This window comes from Ambystoma mexicanum, chromosome 11 (genome assembly GCF_040938575.1).
Source record: "Ambystoma mexicanum isolate Mex_15411 chromosome 11, UKY_AmexF1_1, whole genome shotgun sequence".
Lineage (NCBI taxonomy): Eukaryota > Metazoa > Chordata > Amphibia > Caudata > Ambystomatidae > Ambystoma > Ambystoma mexicanum.
This window is the reverse complement of record NC_090934.1, coordinates 826337618-826360221: the sequence shown is the minus strand read 5'-3', so window position 1 is coordinate 826360221 and position 22604 is coordinate 826337618. Positions and strand designations below refer to the sequence as shown.

Sequence of the window (22604 nt, the reverse complement as noted above, 5' to 3'; positions counted from 1 at the left end):
CTGGCAATAAAAGGCGTAGGTCCCTAGTTTGCATTTCTTAGAATTTGAGGTGACACTCAGAGTTGTCTCGGGCGTGACTGTACCTTTCATAGGAGACGTGCTAATCCCCAAACCCTCTTCCTTTGTCCCAGTAATCTGTCTTAGTGCCTCTAGCAAGTTGTTTTCTGAAACAAAGCTTACCTGAACATCCTGTAAAATTGGTAACTTTTCAGTAGCAGTACAGTGCAGTATATAGCATTCTTGTTGCGCACAGCCTCTAGATCCAAAAATTGCTTACTCTACCCCAGAAATTAGAATTCACCCAGTCAAACAGAGGGATCTATAAAGAGCATGGCAAGTAGTTAACATAAGCTACTTCCCCCAAGTTCTCTTGGTGCACTCTGCTGCCCTCTTTTAACAGAAGAATGCAACTGCAGGTCTTGCTTCTCAGCAAGGTACCTACATATAGAAACCTTGGTGCACTCTTGCTAAATCTGCTGGAATGCGTCTTCTATTGTGCCCAAGGTGGTTGTGTATTTGGGGACTCAGGGAAGCAAGGGAGCAGTCTAATGCACTGCAGTGCTAAGAGAGGCATGCCTTTTTCAGAAAAAAGTTCAGGTTTTCTGCCAATCAGAAAAAAATAGCAATGCAATCAGGCCAAAGGCAGAACACACATGCCAGTGAGTCTCTGTGGCGCAATTGGTTAGCGCGTTCGGCTGTTAACCGAAAAGACGCTGCTGTTTTGGGCACAAAGACACAGAGTGTTCCACTCAGTAAACCTGAGTCATTTCTCCCGTGTTCTCTGGGTTCAGCCTACTGTCCCCTTTTAACACATGTGCGCAACTGTGGCTTTCTCCTCATAGCAAGTTATGCCTACACAGAGGGCATTTGGTGCACTGTTGATGGGCTCTGTCCTCTACTAAATCCCCTGTGTTTGTGGATTACGGGAGGTAGGGAAGTGCTTGATACCCTGATTTGCTCTGGGAAATAGAGCTATTTTAGAAATATTTTCAGGTTGCCTGGGGAGCATAAGCAAACAGCACACCAATCAGGCCCCAGTGTAAGCACTGCATGACTCTCTGTGGCGCAATCGGTTAGCGCGTTCGGCTGTTAACCGAAAGGTTGGTGGTTCAAGCCCACCCAGGGACGATGCATTTTGGCTCAAAAATTCAGCATGACCAACTATGAACTTCTGTTTACCTCTCGCAGGTCTCGTCTGCTGACGTCCAAAAAATCCAATAAACTGCAAGCAATTCTTCTCGCTTGCTTTAGTTTTTCAAAACTTGCCATTCAATTCATAAACATCAAGACTTCATGGGAAGGGTTTGGCTGCAGCGTGTACTGATGCACAGAAGGAAGCTATCCTAGCCAGTCTACTTAAAGAAGCAATGAGGCTCTGCAGGTCCATGTACGTCTCCTACCTTTATTCTGTCATCAGACACACCAGGTGGATTTCCACAAGGACCTCGTGGTACAATTGTAGCGCGTCTGACTCCAGATCAGAAGGTTGCGTGTTCAAATCACGTCGGGGGCATATTTGCTTTTCCCACTCTGAAATACAAAATTGCTCTTCAGTATCTCGTTATTTCAACCTGACTGCATCTTTGTGCTCTGGGCCTAGTTGTTCTGGCGTTTCGAATGTAAGCTTTGCAGCAGGGAAGTATCATATTGACAGACACCCATGAAGGAGATGGTCAACCTTTAAAGCAGGCCAATCTCTATGTTTTACTGGATGCAGCAGAAGTATTTCCTCTTTACCATCTCTTCAAGTGGGCCTGACTGATGTGCTGTTTTGTGCACGCTACGTGGGCTTTGTAAAGCATACCTCTGCCATTTGCATGGCCTCCTAGCGCTGTCAATATTTTCGTGTAATCGCTGAATGCTGCACTGTCCTGGGAACTCTAGGTGTGACTAAAGGATATATGCTGGGGCCCCGAAAGGGGGTCGGCAGTCTAGTGGCAATGCCCATCACTTTGTAGTTTGGGTTTGTGAGTTCAGGTACCGCTCTGGTGTCAGAAAACTGTAAGCGCCCTCCCAATCAACTGTCGGTCCTGGATTGTGAGGATTTCCCCTTATACTGGTCTCAGTAGACACATTTCCATTTTACTTTTTCACTCTCGCATTGCCTATTTCTCTCTCTCTCATAGATACATTATAGACAAGAGAGACATTGTCAGCGAGAGGGTTGCACAGCACCTTCCCCCATTTCCCTAAGTGCATTGCATGGGGCTCTGGGAGGCGTGCACATTTGTCTGAAACACAAAGAACCACTGGCAATAAAAGGCGTAGGACCCCAGTTCGCATTTCTTAGAATTTGAGGAGGCACTCAGAGTTGTCTCGGGCGTGACTGTACCTTTCATAGGAGATGTGCTAATCCCCAAACCCTCTTCCTTTGTCCCAGTAATCTGTCCTAGGGCCTCTAGCAAGTTGTTTTCTGAAACAAAGCTTACCTGAACATCCTGTAAAATTGGTAACTTTTCAGTAGCAGTACAGTGCAGTATATAGCATTCCTGTTGCGCACAGCATCTAGATCCAAAAATTGCTTACTCTACCCCAGAAATTAGAATTCACCCAGTCAAACAGAGGGATCTATAAAGAGCATGGCAAGTAGTTAACATAAGCTACTTCCCCCCAGGGCTGTCAGAAGATGTGGTGAGGCCCGGGGCAAAACATTTGGTGAGGCCCCCTTACAGTTTTTTGCACTCGGCCAGCGGCGGCATATCCGCACACAGGAGACTTGAGAAATCTACCCTTGAGTTTGTGTGCAGGATCCCAAATGTGGTTTAGTACTACTTTCTCTACTGAAGAAAGGTTCATGCCAGACTAACTTTTTTATCATATGAATAAATATATATAAGATGGCATGAGCTCTCCACTGCGCCACCTCCAATTCTCTGAGGGTCAATCACTTTTCCAAGCAAAGAGTTGAGGGCAGATCTCTTTCTTCGGCTGGGGCCTCCCTCTGGAAACAGCCTCCCTGCCTCGCTAAAAACGAGGAGCACCATCTCCGGTTCCGGAAGCACCCCAAGACCTGTTTATTTGCTTCTGCCTTCTTTCTTCCTCTCCCTTGCTGATCACCTGCCTGATCCATGCACTGGTCACCTGGTCAAGCTCTGAATTCGGGCTCAGGTCCCTGCCTGTTCATCCTATTGCAATCCCGCACTGCCTCTTGGCTCCCCTGCACTTGTGGTCTGTATCTGTTGTATCTGTAACCCTACAGTCCCCGCTCTTGCTCGTATTGTCCACCCGTTGGCTACACTTATGAGTACTCACACTTGCCACCAGTTGGCTGCACTCTTGTTTCTACTTTGTTCCTGCACTTCTGCATCCTACCCCACCCTCGGCACTTCTCCCCTCCCCATTCCCTGCTCTTGTACGATCTGAATGACACAAGGCCTAGTAAGATCTGTGTTTTGTCCTACTCTTTTGTTTCTCCCTCCTTGCCTTGTCGCGCCTAGAAACACTTGCGTACAGGCACGTTATAAATGCCATATCATATAATTAAGGAGCACCCTGCCCCTGTTTGCGCATTAAAACACACACCATACACAGTGACAAATGATGTACAGTGGAGGCTGGTACATTTCTGAATTTAAGAGGCTTAAATGTTTGTTCCAATTAGTCAGGATCAACAGAGCACAGTGAGGGAGCCCAAACCAAAGGGTGGCTTGGGGGGGGTAGTTCTCACTCCCAAGAAAATGTTTGAAACATTGGGTTAAAAGTATGCATTTTATAGCACTTTCTTTGCAAAATTGGGTAGAAATCCACACAGTTTGCAATTGGTTTTGTATGGAAGCACATGGAAATTCCCAATAGTTGCAAATCACAAATTGTGCATAGGAACATTTTCCAATACATTTCATGCCGCCTTTCCAATCGAGATATGCTAGTATAAAAATATATTCATGCTGGTTGTTCTAATTATGTTGAAGCAGGCTGCATCAATATGTGCCATTATTACCATGTACGGATTCCCAACCAGTAAAAATGCCATGCCACAGAAAGTATATCCAGGCTGACTGTGTACCATAAGTGTTATTACTGGCTAGATTGGCCTACATTCAAAGTGGGCCAATTTAGCCAAGTAGTATGTTTGCTTTAACCTTGATGCATAGTCCTGTGCATCAAGGGTAAAGCAAAAAGAGCACTGGCAATGCTAACAGTTTGGGCATTTGTGTAGGCATGGCAAAGGCACTTCTGTATTGGTATTAGCTGGCTATTGATAGTGCCAGTGCAAAATGGTTTGAGTACCTGAGCAGCTAATAGCAGTGCCTCGTAAATGCCTAATACTTATACATAAGCCAAAACTGTTGGCTTTGCCAATGCTTATTTTTAAAAGAATTTCAGCGAAAGACATGCAGGGTGTTTTTAAATTGAGTGGCCAAAAGCAGACCTGATTAAGACATTTTTATTACACCAGTTACGTGTTTACAACTCCAATGAAGTCATGAACTCTTAGAAGACTCCTTTGAGGAAACACTTGCAGGCACATTGAGGGCAAAGTTTGATGGCTAGCCATGATTAAAGCTAGCCCAAAGAGTTCCAGTGAGGAGTTGTTTTGGGTGGGGAGGACAGGGACTGGGTGAGAATGCCATAGGGATAAGCATGGCCATGAGAAGTCATTTCACTGTTAGCACCTGCATTCATATCCATACACTTTTAGGTAATTGAAATTGTGATGTGGGGTTAGCACTTGCATGCTAGGGGAGTGATTAGAAGGGAAGTGGTGACATGAGACATCTCATTCTCACAGCAGTCCTTAAGTGTGATGTTTCAGAAATGAAGGCAAGAGGTAGCTGCTTGTAACATTGAAGCTTCACCAGAATAGTCTCATTCGAAAAGTGGAAAGATTTTAGGTGCCCCCACACAAGGAAGTTTGCCCCTTCCTCACAGCTACTGACGTTAGCACCTCTCCCAACATTTGAAGTATTAGTCCCCTTTCCCCCCTGACATTTTAGCCTAGGTGCACCTCTGATGCCATGAGCCCACCCCTTAATGAAGTGGCCCCCAGGGTGGCTACATTTAGGGGTGGTGCTGAACACACACTCACAAAAAACACTTTCACCCATGCATTCAACCACCAGTTACACAACTCCATACATGCATGTATACATAAAACCAAACACAGCATTGACACAAACATCAACATGCACGCATGCATTCATACATACATACTAATTTAATTTAAATACACATACACACTTTCAATTTAAAATAAAAAACACTTACCTTACCTCCATGCACCCTTAAAAAGCATCCACGCAGCCGACACGTAGACATGCTGCCTGACAAGAGAGAACTCCTCTCCCATCAGTCAGCGGGGTCACGCTGAGCAATGTGAACACACTGACTGACAATAGAGAACTCCTCTCCCATCAGGCAGCGTGGTCACGCTGAGCAACGTGAACACACTGACTGACAAGAGAGAACTCCTCTCCCATCAGTCAGCGTGGTCACGCTGAGCAACGTGAACACACTGATTGACAAGCGAGGAGTCCTCTCTAATCAAGATGAACACACTGACTGACAGGAGAACTCTCCTGTCAGTCAGCGTGGTCATGGTGAGCAACGTGAACACACTGACTGACAAGAGAGAACTCCTCTCCCATCAGTCAGTGTGGTCACACTGACAACATAACACACTGACTGACAAGAGAGAACTCCTCTCCTGTCAGTCAGCATGGTCATGCTGAGCAACGTGAACACTGACTGACGAGAGAGAACTCCTCTCCCATCAGTCAGCGTGGTCACACTGACAACATGAACACACTGACTGACAAGAGAAAACTCCTCTCCTGTCAGTCAGCATGGTCATGCTGAGCAACTTGAACACACTGACTGACAAGAGAGAACTCCTCTCCTGTCAGTCAGCATGATCACGCTGACATGAACATACTGACTGACAGGAGAGGAGTCCTCTCCCATCAGTCAGTGTGGTCACACTGACAACATGAACACACTGACTGACAAGAGAGAACTCCTCTCCCATCAGTCAGCGTGGTCACACTGACAACATGAACATACTGACTGACAAGAGAGAACTCCTCTCCTGTCAGTCAGCATGATCACACTGACATGAACATACTGACTGACAGGAGAGGAGTCCTCTCCCATCAGTCAGTGTGGTCACACTGACAACATGAACACACTGGCTGACAAGAGAGAACTCCTCTCCCATCAGTCAGCGTGGTCACACTGACAACATGAACATACTGACTGACAAGAGAGAACTCCTCTCCTGTCAGTCAGCATGATCACGCTGACATGAACATACTGACTGATAGGAGAGGAGTCCTCTCCCATCAGTCAGCGCGGTCACACTGACAACATGAACACACTGACTGACAAGAGAGAATTCCTCTCCTGTCAGTAAGTGTGGTCACGCTGAGCAACCTGAACACACTGACTGACGAGAGAGAACTCCTCTCCCATCAGTCAGCGTGGTCACACTGACAACATGAACACACTGACTGATAAGAGAGAACTCCTCTCCTGTCAGTCAGTGTGGTCACGCTGAGCAACGTGAACACACTGACTGACAGGAGAGGAGTCCTCTCTTGTCAGTCAGCGTGTCCACGTTTTCAGCTGAATGACGGGAGGCAGCAGAGCTCACTTCTGAGCCCTGCTGTCTCCCATTATTTTGCTGTTTGTTGCGGAGCCAAACGGCTTCACAAGAAACAGCAAAATCATTGCAGGGGCAGCACAGTCCCCCGTGTGAATAAAGGACATGGGAGACTGTGCTGCCTTCCACTTAGGAGAGGGGGCCGCGAGGCCCCCAGCAAGCGCGAGGCCCGGGGCAGTTTGCCCCCCCTGCACCCCCCTCGTGACGGCCCTGCTTCCCCCAAGTTCTCTTGGTGCACTCTGCTGCCCTCTTTTAACAGAAGAATGCAACTGCAGGTCTTGCTTCTCAGCAAGGTACCTACATATAGAATCCTTGGTGCACTCTTGCTAAATCTGCTGGAATGTGTCTTCTATTGTGCCCAAGGTGGTTGTGTATTTGGGGACTCAGGGAAGCAAGGGAGCAGTCTAATGCACTGCAGTGCTAAGAGAGGCATGCCTTTTTCAGAAAAAAGTTCAGGTTTTCTCCCATTCAGAAAAAAATAGCAATGCAATCAGGCCAAAGGCAGAACACACATGCCAGTGAGTCTCTGTGGCGCAATTGGTTAGCGCGTTTGGCTGTTAACCAAAAAGACGCTGCTGTTTTGGGCACAAAGACACAGAGTGTTCCACTCAGTAAACCTGAGTCATTTCTCCCGTGTTCTCTGGGTTCAGCCTACTGTCCCCTTTTAACACAAGTGCGCAACTGTGGCTTTCTCTTCATAGCAAGTTATGCCTACACAGAGGGCATTTGGTGCACTGTTGATGGGCTCTGTCCTCTACTAAATCCCCTGTGTTTGTGGATTACGGGAGGTAGGGAAGTGCTTGATACCCTGATTTGCTGTGGGAAATAGAGCTATTTTAGAAATATTTTCAGGTTGCCTGGGGAGCATAAGCAAACAGCACACCAATCAGGCCCCAGTGTAAGCACTGCATGAGTCTCTGTGGCGCAATCGGTTAGCGCGTTCGGCTGTTAACCGAAAGGTTGGTGGTTCAAGCCCACCCGGGGATGGTGCATTTTGGCTCAAAAATTCAGCATGACCAACTATGAACTTCTGTTTAACTCTCGCAGGTCTCGTCTGCTGACGTCCAAAAAATCCAATAAACTGCAAGCAATTCTTCTCGCTTGCTTTAGTTTTTCAAAACTTGCCATTCAATTCATAAACATCAAGACTTCATGGGAAGGGTTTGGCTGCAGCGTGTACTGATGCACAGAAGGAAGCTATCCTAGCCAGTCTACTTAAAGAAGCAATGAGGCTCTGCAGGTGCATGTACGTCTCCTACCTTTATTCTGTCATCAGACACACCAGGTGGACTGCCACAAGGACCTCGTGGCGCAATGGTAGCGCGTCTGACTCCAGATCAGAAGGTTGCGTGTTCAAATCACGTCGGGGTCATATTTGCTTTTTCCCACTCTGAAATACAAAATTGCTCTTCAGTATCTCGTTATTTCAACCTGACTGCATCTTTGTGCTCTGGGCCTAGTTGTTCTGGCGTTTCGAATGTAAGCTTTGCAGCAGGGAAGTATCATATTGACAGACACCCATGAAGGACATGGTCAACCTTTAAAGCAGGCCAATCTCTATGTTTTACTGGATGCAGCAGAAGTATTTCCTCTTTACCATCTCTTCAAGTGGGCCTGACTGATGTGCTGTTTTGTGCACGCTACGTGGGCTTTGTAAAGCATACCTCTGCCATTTGCATGGCCTCCTAGCGCTGTCAATATTTTCGTGTAATCGCTGAATGCTGCACTGTCCTGGGAACTCTAGGTGTGACTAAAGGATATATGCTGGGGCCCCGAAAGGGGGTCGGCAGTCTAGTGGCAATGCCCATCACTTTGCAGTTTGGGTTTGTGAGTTCAGGTACCGGTCTGGTGTCGGAAACCTGTAAGCGCCCTCCCAATCAACTGTCGGTCCTGGATTGTGAGGATTTCCACTTATACTGGTCTCAGTAGACACATTTCCATTTTACTTTTTCACTCTCGCATTGCCTATTTCTCTCTCTCTCATAATTACATTATAGACAAGAGAGACATTGTCAGCGAGAGGGCTTCACAGCACCTTCCCCCATTTCCCTAAGTGCATTGCAAGGGGCTCTGGGAGGCGTGCACATTTGTCTGAAACACAAAGATCCACTGGCAATAAAAGGCGTAGGACCCCAGTTCGCATTTCTTAGAATTTGAGGAGGCACTCAGAGTTGTCTCGGGCGTGACTGTACCTTTCATAGGAGATGTGCTAATCCCCAAACCCTCTTCCTTTGTCCCAGTAATCTGTCCTAGGGCCTCTAGCAAGTTGTTTTCTGAAACAAAGCTTACCTGAACATCCTGTAAAATTGGTAACTTTTCAGTAGCAGTACAGTGCAGTATATAGCATTCCTGTTGCGCACAGCATCTAGATCCAAAAATTGCTTACTCTACCCCAGAAATTAGAATTCACCCAGTCAAACAGAGGGATCTATAAAGATCATGGGAAGTAGTTAACATAAACTACTTCCCCCAAGTTCTCTTGGTGCACTCTGCTGCCCTCTTTTAACAGAAGAATGCAACTGCAGGTCTTGCTTCTCAGCAAGGTACCTACATATAGAATCCTTGGTGCACTCTTGCTAAATCTGCTGGAATGTGTCTTCTATTGTGCCCAAGGTGGTTGTGTATTTGGGGACTCAGGGAAGCAAGGGAGCAGTCTAATGCACTGCAGTGCTAAGAGAGGCATGCCTTTTTCAGAAAAAAGTTCAGGTTTTCTGCCAATCAGAAAAAAATAGCAATGCAATCAGGCCAAAGGCAGAACACACATGCCAGTGAGTCTCTGTGGCACAATTGGTTAGCGCGTTCGGCTGTTAACCGAAAAGACGCTGCTGTTTTTGGCACAAAGACACAGAGTGTTCCACTCAGTAAACCTGAGTCATTTCTCCCGTGTTCTCTGGGTTCAGCCTACTGTCCCCTTTTAACACAAGTGCGCAACTGTGGCTTTCTCCTCATAGCAAGTTATGCCTACACAGAGGACATTTGGTGCACTGTTGATGGGCTCTGTCCTCTACTAAATCCCCTGTGTTTGTGGATTACGGGAGGTAGGGAAGTGCTTGATACCCTGATTTGCTGTGGGAAATAGAGCTATTTTAGAAATATTTTCAGGTTGCCTGGGAAGCATAAGCAAACAGCACACCAATCAGGCCCCAGTGTAAGCACTGCATGAGTCTCTGTGGCGCAATCGGTTAGCGCGTTCGGCTGTTAACCGAAAGGTTGGTGGTTCAAGCCCACCCAGGGACGAAGCATTTTGGCTCAAAAATTCAGCATGACCAACTATGAACTTCTGTTTACCTCTCGCAGGTCTCGTCTGCTGACGTCCAAAAAATCCAATAAACTGCAAGCAATTCTTCTCGCTTGCTTTAGTTTTTCAAAACTTGCCATTCAATTCATAAACATCAAGACTTCATGGGAAGGGTTTGGCTGCAGCGTGTACTGATGCACAGAAGGAAGCTATCCTAGCCAGTCTACTTAAAGAAGCAATGAGGCTCTGCAGGTGCATGTACGTCTCCTACCTTTATTCTGTCATCAGACACACCAGGTGGACTGCCACAAGGACCTCGTGGCGCAATGGTAGCACGTCTGACTCCAGATCAGAAGGTTGTGTGTTCAAATCACGTCGGGGTCATACTTCCTTTTCCCACTCTGAAATATAAAATTGCTCTTCAGTATCTCGTTATTTCAACCTGACTGCATCTTTGTGCTCTGGGCCTAGTTGTTCTGGCGTTTCGAATGTAAACTTTGCAGCAGGGAAGTATCATATTGACAGACACCCATGAAGGACATGGTCAACCTTTAAAGCAGGCCAATCTCTATGTTTTACTGGATGCAGCAGAAGTATTTCCTCTTTACCATCTCTTCAAGTGGGCCTGACTGATGTGCTGTTTTGTGCACGCTACGTGGGCTTTGTAAAGCATACCTCTGCCATTTGCATGGCCTCCTAGCGCTGTCAATATTTTCGTGTAATCGCTGAATGCTGCACTGTCCTGGGAACTCTAGGTGTGACTAAAGGATATATGTTGGGGCCCCGAAAGGGGGTCGGCAGTCTAGTAGCAATGCCCATCACTTTGCAGTTTGGGTTTGTGAGTTCAGGTACCGGTCTGGTGTCGGAAACCTGTAAGCGCCCTCCCAATCAACTGTCGGTCCTGGATTGTGAGGATTTCCCCTTATACTGGTCTCAGTAGACACATTTCCATTTTACTTTTTCACTCTCGCATTGCCTATTTCTCTCTCTCTCTCATAGACACATTATAGACAAGAGAGACATTGTCAGCGAGAGGGTTGCACAGCACCTTCCCCCATTTCCCTAAGTGCATAGCATGGGGCTCTGGGAGGCGTGCACATTTGTCTGAAACACAAAGATCCACTGGCAATAAAAGGCGTAGGACCCCAGTTCGCATTTCTTAGAATTTGAGGAGGCACTCAGAGTTGTCTCGGGCGTGACTGTACCTTTCATAGGAGATGTGCTAATCCCCAAACCCTCTTCCTTTGTCCCAGTAATCTGTCCTAGGGCCTCTAGCAAGTTGTTTTCTGAAACAAAGCTTACCTGAACATCCTGTAAAATTGGTAACTTTTCAGTAGCAGTACAGTGCAGTATATAGCATTCCTGTTGCGCACAGCATCTAGATCCAAAAATTGCTTACTCTACCCCAGAAATTAGAATTCACCCAGTCAAACAGAGGGATCTATAAAGATCATGGCAAGTAGTTAACATAAGCTACTTCCCCCAAGTTCTCTTGGTGCACTCTGCTGCCCTCTTTTAACAGAAGAATGCAACTGCAGGTCTTGCTTCTCAGCAAGGTACCTACATATAGAAACCTTGGTGCACTCTTGCTAAATCTGCTGGAATGTGTCTTCTATTGTGCCCAAGGTGGTTGTGTATTTGGGGACTCAGGGAAGCAAGGGAGCAGTCTAATGCACTGCAGTGCTAAGAGAGGCATGCCTTTTTCAGAAAAAAGTTCAGGTTTTCTGCCAATCAGAAAAAAATAGCAATGCAATCAGGCCAAAGGCAGAACACACATGCCAGTGAGTCTCTGTGGCACAATTGGTTAGCGCGTTCGGCTGTTAACCGAAAAGACGCTGCTGTTTTTGGCACAAAGACACAGAGTGTTCCACTCAGTAAACCTGAGTCATTTCTCCCGTGTTCTCTGGGTTCAGCCTACTGTCCCCTTTTAACACAAGTGCGCAACTGTGGCTTTCTCCTCATAGCAAGTTATGCCTACACAGAGGACATTTGGTGCACTGTTGATGGGCTCTGTCCTCTACTAAATCCCCTGTGTTTGTGGATTAGGGGAGGTAGGGAAGTGCTTGATACCCTGATTTGCTGTGGGAAATAGAGCTATTTTAGAAATATTTTCAGATTGCCTGGGAAGCATAAGCAAACAGCACACCAATCAGGCCCCAGTGTAAGCACTGCATGAGCCTCTGTGGCGCAATCGGTTAGCGCGTTCGGCTGTTAACCGAAAGGTTGGTGGTTCAAGCCCACCCAGGCACGATACATTTTGGCTCAAAAATTCAGCATGACCAACTATGAACTTCTGTTTACCTCTCGCAGGTCTCGTCTGCTGACGTCCAAAAAATCCAATAAACTGTAAGCAATTCTTCTCGCTTGCTTTAGTTTTTCAAAACTTGCCATTCAATTCATAAACATCAAGACTTCATGGGAAGGGTTTGGCTGCAGCGTGTACTGATGCACAGAAGGAAGCTATCCTAGCCAGTCTACTTAAAGAAGCAATGAGGCTCTGCAGGTGCATGTACGTCTCCTACCTTTATTCTGTCATCAGACACACCAGGTGGACTGCCGCAAGGACCTCGTGGCGCAATGGTAGCGCGTCTGACTCCAGATCAAAAAGTTGTGTGTTCAAATCACGTCGGGGTCATACTTCCTTTTCCCTCTCTGAAATACAAAATTGCTCTTCAGTATCTCGTTATTTCAACCTGACTGCATCTTTGTGCTCTGGGCCTAGTTGTTCTGGCGTTTCGTATGTAAGCTTTACAGCAGGGAAGTATCATATTGACAGACACCCATGAAGGACATGGTCAACCTTTAAAGCAGGCCAATCTCTATGTTCTACTGGATGCAGCAGAAGTATTTTCTCTTTACCATCTCTTCAAGTGGGCCTGACTGATGTGCTGTTTTGTGCACGCTACGTGGGCTTTGTAAAGCATACCTCTGCCATTTGCATGGCCTCCTAGCGCTGTCAATATTTTCGTGTAATCGCTGAATGCTGCACTGTCCTGGGAACTCTAGGTGTGACTAAAGGATATATGTTGGGGCCCCGAAAGGGGGTCGGCAGTCTATTGGCAATGCCCATCACTTTGCAGTTTGGGTTTGTGAGTTCAGGTACCGGTCTGGTGTCGGAAACCTGTAAGCGCCCTCCCAATCAACTGTCGGTCCTGGATTGTGAGGATTTCCCCTTATACTGGTCTCAGTAGACACATTTCCATTTTACTTTTTCACTCTCGCATTGCCTATTTCTCTCTCTCTCATAGTTACATTATAGACAAGAGAGACATTGTCAGCGAGAGGGCTTCACAGCACCTTCCCCCATTTCCCTAAGTGCATTGCAAGGGGCTCTGGGAGGCGTGCACATTTGTCTGAAACACAAAGATCCACTGGCAATAAAAAGCGTAGGTCCCTAGTTTGCATTTCTTAGAATTTGAGGTGACACTCAGAGTTGTCTCGGGCGTGACTGTACCTTTCATAGGAGATGTGCTAATCCCCAAACCCTCTTCCTTTGTCCCAGTAATCTGTTTTAGTGCCTCTAGCAAGTTGTTTTCTGAAACAAAGCTTACCTGAACATCCTGTAAAATTGGTAACTTTTCAGTAGCAGTAAAGTGCAGTATATAGCATTCCTGTTGCGCACAGCATCTAGATCCAAAAATTGCTTACTCTACCCCAGAAATTAGAATTCACCCAGTCAAACAGAGGGATCTATAAAGAGCATGGCAAGTAGTTAACATAAGCTACTTCCCCCAAGTTCTCTTGGTGCACTCTGATGCCCTCTTTTAACAGAAGAATGCAACTGCAGGTCTTGCTTCTCAGCAAGGTACCTACATATAGAATCCTTGGTGCACTCTTGCTAAATCTGCTGGAATGTGTCTTCTATTGTGCCCAAGGTGGTTGTGTATTTGGGGACTCAGGGAAGCAAGGGAGCAGTCTAATGCACTGCAGTGCTAAGAGAGGCATGTCTTTTTCAGAAAAAAGTTCAGGTTTTCTGCCAATCAGAAAAAAATAGCAATGCAATCAGGCCAAAGGCAGAACACACATGCCAGTGAGTCTCTGTGGCGCAATTGGTTAGCGCGTTCGGCTGTTAACCGAAAAGACGCTGCTGTTTTGGGCACAAAGACACAGAGTGTTCCACTCAGTAAACCTGAGTCATTTCTCCCGTGTTCTCTGGGTTCAGCCTACTGTCCCCTTTTAACACAAGTGCGCAACTGTGGCTTTCTCCTCATAGCAAGTTATGCCTACACAGAGGGCATTTGGTGCACTGTTGATGGGCTCTGTCCTCTACTAAATCCCCTGTGTTTGTGGATTAGGGGAGGTAGGGAAGTGCTTGATACCCTGATTTGCTGTGGGAAAAAGAGCTATTTTAGAAATATTTTCAGGTTGCCTGGGAAGCATAAGCAAACAGCACACCAATCAGGCCCCTGTGTAAAAACTGCATGAGTCTCTGTGGCCCAATCGGTTAGCGCGTTCGGCTGTTAACCGAAAGGTTGGTGGTTCAAGCCCACCCAGGGACGGTGCATTTTGGCTCAAAAATTCAGCGTGACCAACTATGGACTTCTGTTTACCTCTCGCAGGTCTCGTCTGCTGACGTCCAAAAAATCCAATAAACTGCAAGCAATTCTTCTCGCTTGCTTTAGTTTTTCAAAACTTGCCATTCAATTCATAAACATCAAGACTTCATGGGAAGGGTTTGGCTGCAGCGTGTACTGATGCACAGAAGGAAGCTATCCTAGCCAGTCTACCTAAAGAAGCAATGAGGCTCTGCAGGTGCATGTACGTCTCCTACCTTTATTCTGTCATCAGACACACCAGGTGGAGTGCCGCAAGGACCTCGTGGCGCAATGGTAGCGCGTCTGACTCCAGATCAGAAGGTTGCGTGTTCAAATCACGTCGGGGTCATATTTGCTTTTCACACTCTGAAATACAAAATTGCTCTTCAGTATCTCGTTATTTCAACCTGACTGCATCTTTGTGCTCTGGGCCTAGTTGTTCTGGCGTTTCGAATGTAAGCTTTGCAGCAGGGAAGTATCATATTGACAGACACCCATGAAGGACATGGTCAACCTTTAAAGCAGGCCAATCTCTATGTTTTACTGGATGCAGCAGAAGTATTTCCTCTTTACCATCTCTTCAAGTGGGCCTGACTGATGTGCTGTTTTGTGCACGCTACGTGGGCTTTGTAAAGCATACCTCTGCCATTTGCATGGCCTCCTAGCGCTGTCAATATTTTCGTGTAATCGCTGAATGCTGCACTGTCCTGGGAACTCTAGGTGTGACTAAAGGATATATGCTGGGGCCCCGAAAGGGGGTCGGCAGTCTAGTGGCAATGCCCATCACTTTGTAGTTTGGGTTTGTGAGTTCAGGTACCGGTCTGGTGTCAGAAAACTGTAAGCGCCCTCCCAATCAACTGTCGGTCCTGGATTGTGAGGATTTCCCCTTATACTGGTCTCAGTAGACACATTTCCATTTTACTTTTTCACTCTCGCATTGCCTATTTCTCTCTCTCTCATAGATACATTATAGACAAGGGAGACATTGTCAGCGAGAGGGCTTTACAGCACCTTCCCCCATTTCCCTAAGTGCATTGCAAGGGGCTCTGGGAGGCGTGCACATTTGTCTGAAACACAAAGATCCACTGGCAATAAAAAGCGTAGGACCCCAGTTTGCATTTCTTAGAATTTGAGGTGACACTCAGAGTTGTCTCGGGCGTGACTGTACCTTTCATAGGAGATGTGCTAATCCCCAAACCCTCTTCCTTTGTCCCAGTAATCTGTCTTAGTGCCTCTAGCAAGTTGTTTTCTGAAACAAAGCTTACCTGAACATCCTGTAAAATTGGTAACTTTTCAGTAGCAGTACAGTGCAGTATATAGCATTCCTGTTGCGCACAGCATCTAGATCCAAAAATTGCTTACTCTACCCCAGAAATTAGAATTCACCCAGTCAAACAGAGGGATCTATAAAGAGCATGGCAAGTAGTTAACATAAGCTACTTCCCCCAAGTTCTCTTGGTGCACTCTGCTGCCCTCTTTTAACAGAAGAATGCAACTGCAGGTCTTGCTTCTCAGCAAGGTACCTACATATAGAATCCTTGGTGCACTCTTGCTAAATCTGCTGGAATGTGTCTTCTATTGTGCCCAGGGTGGTTGTGTATTTGGGGATTCAGGGAAGCAAGGGAGCAGTCTAATGCACTGCAGTGCTAAGAGAGGCATGCCTTTTTCAGAAAAAAGTTCAGGTTTTCTGCCAATCAGAAAAAAATAGCAATGCAATCAGGCCAAAGGCAGAACACACATGCCAGTGAGTCTCTGTGGCGCAATTGGTTAGCGCGTTCGGCTGTTAACCGAAAAGACGCTGCTGTTTTTGGCACAAAGACACAGAGTGTTCCACTCAGTAAACCTGAGTCATTTCTCCCGTGTTCTCTGGGTTCAGCCTTCTGTCCCCTTTTAACACAAGTGCGCAACTGTGGCTTTCTCCTCATAGCAAGTTATGCCTATACAGAGGACATTTGGTGCACTGTTGATGGGCTCTGTCCTCTACTAAATCCCCTGTGTTTGTGGATTAGGGGAGGTAGGGAAGTGCTTGATACCCTGATTTGCTGTGGGAAAAAGAGCTATTTTAGAAATATTTTCAGGTTGCCTGGGAAGCTTAAGCAAACAGCACACCAATCAGGCCAATCTCTATATTTTACTGGATGCAGCAGAAGTATTTCCTCTTTACCATCTCTTCAAGTGGGCCTGACTGATGTGCTGTTTTGTGCACGCTACGTGGGCTTTGTAAAGCATACCTCTGCCATTTGCATGGCCTCCTAGCGCTGTCAATATTTTCGTGTAATCGCTGGATGCTGCACTGTCCTGGGAACTCTAGGTGTGACTAAAGGATATATGCTGGGGCCCCGAAAGGGGGTCGGCAGTCTAGTGTCAATGCCCATCACTTTGTAGTTTGGGTTTGTGAGTTCAGGTACCGGTCTGGTGTCAGAAAACTGTAAGCGCCCTCCCAATCAACTGTCGGTCCTGGATTGTGAGGATTTCCCCTTATACTGGTCTCAGTAGACACATTTCCATTTTACTTTTTCACTCTCGCAGTGCCTATTTCTCTCTCTCTCATAGATACATTATAGACAAGGGAGACATTGTCAGCGAGAGGGCTTCACAGCACCTTCCCCCATTTCCCTAAGTGCATTGCAAGGGGCTCTGGGAGGCGTGCACATTTGTCTGAAACACAAAGATCCACTGGCAATAAAAAGCGTAGGACCCCAGTTTGCATTTCTTAGAATTTGAGGTGACACTCAGAGTTGTCTCGGGCGTGACTGTACCTTTCATAGGAGATGTGCTAATCCCCAAACCCTCTTCCTTTGTCCCAGTAATCTGTCTTAGTGCCTCTAGCAAGTTGTTTTCTGAAACAAAGCTTACCTGAACATCCTGTAAAATTGGTAACTTTTCAGTAGCAGTACAGTGCAGTATATAGCATTCCTGTTGCGCACAGCATCTAGATCCAAAAATTGCTTACTCTACCACAGAAATTAGAATTCACCCAGTCAAACAGAGGGATCTATAAAGAGCATGGCAAGTAGTTAACATAAGCTACTTCCCCCAAGTTCTCTTGGTGCACTCTGCTGCCCTCTTTTAACAGAAGAATGCAACTGCAGGTCTTGCTTCTCAGCAAGGTACCTACATATAGAATCCTTGGTGCACTCTTGCTAAATCCGCTGGAATGTGTCTTCTATTGTGCCCAGGGTGGTTGTGTATTTGGGGATTCAGGGAAGCAAGGGAGCAGTCTAATGCACTGCAGTGCTAAGAGAGGCATGCCTTTTTCAGAAAAAAGTTCAGGTTTTCTGCCAATCAGAAAAAAATAGCAATGCAATCAGGCCAAAGGCAGAACACACATGCCAGTGAGTCTCTGTGGCGCAATTGGTTAGCGCGTTCGGCTGTTAACCGAAAAGACGCTGCTGTTTTTGGCACAAAGACACAGAGTGTTCCACTCAGTAAACCTGAGTCATTTCTCCCGCGTTCTCTGGGTTCAGCCTACTGTCCCCTTTTAACACAAGTGCGCAACTGTGGCTTTCTCCTCATAGCAAGCTATGCCTATACAGAGGACATTTGGTGCACTGTTGATGGGCTCTGTCCTCTACTAAATCCCCTGTGTTTGTGGATTAGGGGAGGTAGGGTAGTGCTTGATACCCTGATTTGCTGTGGGAAAAAGAGCTATTTTAGAAATATTTTCAGGTTGCCTGGGAAGCTTAAGCAAACAGCACACCAATCAGGCCAATCTCTATGTTTTACTGGATGCAGCAGAAGTATTTCCTCTTTACCATCTCTTCAAGTGGGCCTGACTGATGTGCTGTTTTGTGCACGCTACGTGCGCTTTGTAAAGCATACCTCTGCCATTTGCATGGCCTCCTAGCGCTGTCAATATTTTCGTGTAATCGCTGAATGCTGCACTGTCCTGGGAACTCTAGGTGTGACTAAAGGATATATGCTGGGGCCCTGAAAGGGGGTCGGCAGTCTAGTGGCAATGCCCATCACTTTGTAGTTTGGGTTTGTGAGTTCAGGTACCGGTCTGGTGTCAGAAAACTGTAAGCGCCCTCCCAATCAACTGTCGGTCCTGGATTGTGAGGATTTCCCTTTGTACTGGTCTCAGTAGACACATTTCCATTTTACTTTTTCACTCTCGCATTGCCTATTTCTCTCTCTCTCATAGATACATTATAGACAAGGGAGACATTGTCAGCGAGAGGGCTTCACAGCACCTTCCCCCATTTCCCTAAGTGCATTGCAGGGGGCTCTGGGAGGCGTGCACATTTGTCTGAAACACAAAGATCCACTGGCAATAAAAAGCGTAGGACCCCAGTTTGCATTTCTTAGAATTTGAGGTGACACTCAGAGTTGTCTCGGGCGTGACTGTACCTTTCATAGGAGATGTGCTAATCCCCAAACCCTCTTCCTTTGTCCCAGTAATCTGTCTTAGTGCCTCTAGCAAGTTGTTTTCTGAAACAAAGCTTACCTGAACATCCTGTAAAATTGGTAACTTTTCAGTAGCAGTACAGTGCAGTATATAGCATTCCTGTTGCGCACAGCATCTAGATCCAAAAATTGCTTACTCTACCACAGAAATTAGAATTCACCCAGTCAAACAGAGGGATCTATAAAGAGCATGGCAAGTAGTTAACATAAGCTACTTCCCCCAAGTTCTCTTGGTGCACTCTGCTGCCCTCTTTTAACAGAAGAATGCAACTGCAGGTCTTGCTTCTCAGCAAGGTACCTACATATAGAATCCTTGGTGCACTCTTGCTAAATCTGCTGGAATGTGTCTTCTATTGTGCCCAGGGTGGTTGTGTATTTGGGGATTCAGGGAAGCAAGGGAGCAGTCTAATGCACTGCAGTGCTAAGAGAGGCATGCCTTTTTCAGAAAAAAGTTCAGGTTTTCTGCCAATCAGAAAAAAATAGCAATGCAATCAGGCCAAAGGCAGAACACACATGCCAGTGAGTCTCTGTGGCGCAATTGGTTAGCGCGTTCGGCTGTTAACCGAAAAGACGCTGCTGTTTTTGGCACAAAGACACAGAGTGTTCCACTCAGTAAACCTGAGTCATTTCTCCCGTGTTCTCTGGGTTCAGCCTACTGTCCCCTTTTAACACAAGTGCGCAACTGTGGCTTTCTCCTCATAGCAAGTTATGCCTACACAGAGGGCATTTGGTGCACTGTTGATGGGCTCTGTCCTCTACTAAATCCCCTGTGTTTGTGGATTACGGGAGGTAGGGAAGTGCTTGATACCCTGATTTGCTGTGGGAAATAGAGCTATTTTAGAAATATTTTCAGGTTGCCTGGGGAGCATAAGCAAACAGCACACCAATCAGGCCCCAGTGTAAGCACTGCATGAGTCTCTGTGGCGCAATCGGTTAGCGCGTTCGGCTGTTAACCGAAAGGTTGGTGGTTCAAGCCCACCCAGGGACGATGCATTTTGGCTCAAAAATTCAGCGTGACCAACTATGAACTTCTGTTTACCTCTCGCAGGTCTCGTCTGCTGACGTCCAAAAAATCCAATAAACTGCAAGCCATTCTTCTCGCTTGCTTTAGTTTTTCAAAACTTGCCATTCAATTCATAAACATCAAGACTTCATGGGAAGGGTTTGGCTGCAGCGTGTACTGATGCACAGAAGGAAGCTATCCTAGCCAGTCTACTTAAAGAAGCAATGAGGCTCTGCAGGTGCATGTACGTCTCCTACCTTTATTCTGTCATCAGACACACCAGGTGGACTGCCACAAGGACCTCGTGGCGCAATGGTAGCGCGTCTGACTCCAGATCAGAAGGTTGCGTGTTCAAATCACGTCGGGGTCATATTTGCTTTTCCCACTCTGAAATACAAAATTGCTCTTCAGTATCTCGTTATTTCAACCTGACTGCATCTTTGTGCTCTGGGCCTAGTTGTTCTGGCGTTTCGAATGTAAGCTTTGCAGCAGGGAAGTATCATATTGACAGACACCCATGAAGGACATGGTCAACCTTTAAAGCAGGCCAATCTCTATGTTTTACTGGATGCAGCAGAAGTATTTCCTCTTTACCATCTCTTCAAGTGGGCCTGACTGATGTGCTGTTTTGTGCACGCTACGTGGGCTTTGTAAAGGATGCCTCTGCCATTTGCACGGCCTCCTAGCGCTGTCAATATTTTCGTGTAATCGCTGAATGCTGCACTGTCCTGGGAACTCTAGGTGTGACTAAAGGATATATGCTGGGGCCCCGAAAGGGGTTCGGCAGTCTAGTGGCAATGCCCGTCACTTTGCAGTTTGGGTTTGTGAGTTCAGGTACCGGTCTGGTGTCGGAAACCTGTAAGCGCCCTCCCAATCAACTGTCGGTCCTGGATTGTGAGGATTTCCCCTTATACTGGTCTCAGTAGACACATTTCCATTTTACTTTTTCACTCTCGCATTGCCTATTTCTCTCTCTCTCATAGATACATTATAGACAAGAGAGACATTGTCAGCGAGAGGGTTGCACAGCACCTTCCCCCATTTCCCTAAGTGCATTGCATGGGGCTCTGGGAGGCGTGCACATTTGTCTGAAACACAAAGATCCACTGGCAATAAAAAGCGTAGGTCCCTAGTTTGCATTTCTTAGAATTTGAGGTGACACTATGAGTTGTCTCGGGCGTGACTGTACCTTTCATAGGAGATGTGCTAATCCCCAAACCCTCTTCCTTTGTCCCAGTAATCTGTCTTAGTGCCTCTAGCAAGTTGTTTTCTGAAACAAAGCTTACCTGAACATCCTGTAAAATTGGTAACTTTTGAGTAGCAGTACAGTGCAGTATATAGCATTCCTGTTGCGCACAGCATCTAGATCCAAAAATTGCTTACTCTACCCCAGAAATTAGAATTCACCCAGTCAAACAGAGGGATCTATAAAGAGCATGGCAAGTAGTTAACATAAGCTACTTCCCCCAAGTTCTCTTGATGCACTCTGCTGCCCTCTTTTAACAGAAGAATGCAACTGCAGGTCTTGCTTCTCAGCAAGGTACCTACATATAGAAACCTTGGTGCACTCTTGCTAAATCTGCTGGAATGTGTCTTCTATTGTGCCCAAGGTGGTTGTGTATTTGGGGACTCAGGGAAGCAAGGGAGCAGTCTAATGCACTGCAGTGCTAAGAGAGGCATGCCTTTTTCAGAAAAAAGTTCAGGTTTTCGGCCAATCAGAAAAAATAGCAATGCAATCAGGCCAAAGGCAGAGCACACATGCCAGTGAGTCTCTGTGGCGCAATTGGTTAGCGCGTTCGGCTGTTAACCGAAAAGACGCTGCTGTTTTTGGCACAAAGACACAGAGTGTTCCACTCAGTAAACCTGAGTCATTTCTCCCGTGTTCTCTGGGTTCAGCCTACTGTCCCCTTTTAACACAAGTGCGCAACTGTGGCTTTCTCCTCATAGCAAGTTATGCCTACACAGAGGACATTTGGTGCACTGTTGATGGGCTCTGTCCTCTACTAAATCCCCTGTGTTTGTGGATTAGGGGAGGTAGGGAAGTGCTTGATACCCTGATTTGCTGTGGGAAATAGAGCTATTTTAGAAATATTTTCAGGTTGCCTGGGAAGCATAAGCAAACAGCACACCAATCACGCCCCAGTGTAAGCACTGCATGAGTCTCTGTGGCGCAATCGGTTAGCGCGTTCGGCTGTTAACCGAAAGGATGGTGGTTCAAGCCCACCCAGGGACGATGCATTTTGGCTCAAAAATTCAGCATGACCAACTATGAACTTCTGTTTACCTCTCGCAGGTCTCGTCTGCTGACGTCCAAAAAATCCAATAAACTGTAAGCAATTCTTCTCGCTTGCTTTAGTTTTTCAAAACTTGCCATTCAATTCATAAACATCAAGACTTCATGGGAAGGGTTTGGCTGCAGCGTGTACTGATGCACAGAAGGAAGCTATCCTAGCCAGTCTACTTAAAGAGGCAATGAGGCTCTGCAGGTGCATGTACGTCTCCTACCTTTATTCTGTCATCAGACACACCAGGTGGACTGCCACAAGGACCTCGTGGCGCAATGGTAGCACGTCTGACTCCAGATCAGAAGGTTGTGTGTTCAAATCACGTCGGGGTCATACTTCCTTTTCCCACTCTGAAATACAAAATTGCTCTTCAGTATCTCGTTATTTCAACCTGACTGCATCTTTATGCTCTGGGCCTAGTTGTTCTGGCGTTTCGAATGTAAGCTTTGCAGCAGGGAAGTATCATATTGACAGACACCCATGAAGGACATGGTCAACCTTTAAAGCAGGCCAATCTCTATGTTTTACTGGATGC

The 22604-nt window shown here is 46.5% G+C and overlaps 9 non-coding genes across 9 annotated transcripts; all 9 read left to right on the top strand.

Annotated features, from left to right (window-relative positions):
- Nucleotides 1-7514: 7514 nt before the first annotated feature.
- Nucleotides 7515-7588, top strand: TRNAN-GUU (transfer RNA asparagine (anticodon GUU)). The gene has a single exon. It is a non-coding gene; the product is annotated as a tRNA-Asn (tRNA).
- Nucleotides 7589-7901: 313 nt separating this feature from the next.
- TRNAW-CCA (transfer RNA tryptophan (anticodon CCA)) lies at nucleotides 7902-7973 on the top strand. The gene has a single exon. It is a non-coding gene; the product is annotated as a tRNA-Trp (tRNA).
- Nucleotides 7974-9764: 1791 nt separating this feature from the next.
- On the top strand, nucleotides 9765-9838 carry TRNAN-GUU (transfer RNA asparagine (anticodon GUU)). The gene has a single exon. It is a non-coding gene; the product is annotated as a tRNA-Asn (tRNA).
- Nucleotides 9839-10151: 313 nt separating this feature from the next.
- On the top strand, nucleotides 10152-10223 carry TRNAW-CCA (transfer RNA tryptophan (anticodon CCA)). Its single transcript has one exon. It is a non-coding gene; the product is annotated as a tRNA-Trp (tRNA).
- A 4428-nt stretch (nucleotides 10224-14651) lies between these two features.
- TRNAW-CCA (transfer RNA tryptophan (anticodon CCA)) lies at nucleotides 14652-14723 on the top strand. Its single transcript has one exon. It is a non-coding gene; the product is annotated as a tRNA-Trp (tRNA).
- Nucleotides 14724-19695: 4972 nt separating this feature from the next.
- On the top strand, nucleotides 19696-19769 carry TRNAN-GUU (transfer RNA asparagine (anticodon GUU)). The gene has a single exon. It is a non-coding gene; the product is annotated as a tRNA-Asn (tRNA).
- A 313-nt stretch (nucleotides 19770-20082) lies between these two features.
- Nucleotides 20083-20154, top strand: TRNAW-CCA (transfer RNA tryptophan (anticodon CCA)). Its single transcript has one exon. It is a non-coding gene; the product is annotated as a tRNA-Trp (tRNA).
- Nucleotides 20155-21943: 1789 nt separating this feature from the next.
- TRNAN-GUU (transfer RNA asparagine (anticodon GUU)) lies at nucleotides 21944-22017 on the top strand. Its single transcript has one exon. It is a non-coding gene; the product is annotated as a tRNA-Asn (tRNA).
- A 313-nt stretch (nucleotides 22018-22330) lies between these two features.
- TRNAW-CCA (transfer RNA tryptophan (anticodon CCA)) lies at nucleotides 22331-22402 on the top strand. Its single transcript has one exon. It is a non-coding gene; the product is annotated as a tRNA-Trp (tRNA).
- The last annotated feature ends 202 nt before the right edge of the window (nucleotides 22403-22604 follow it).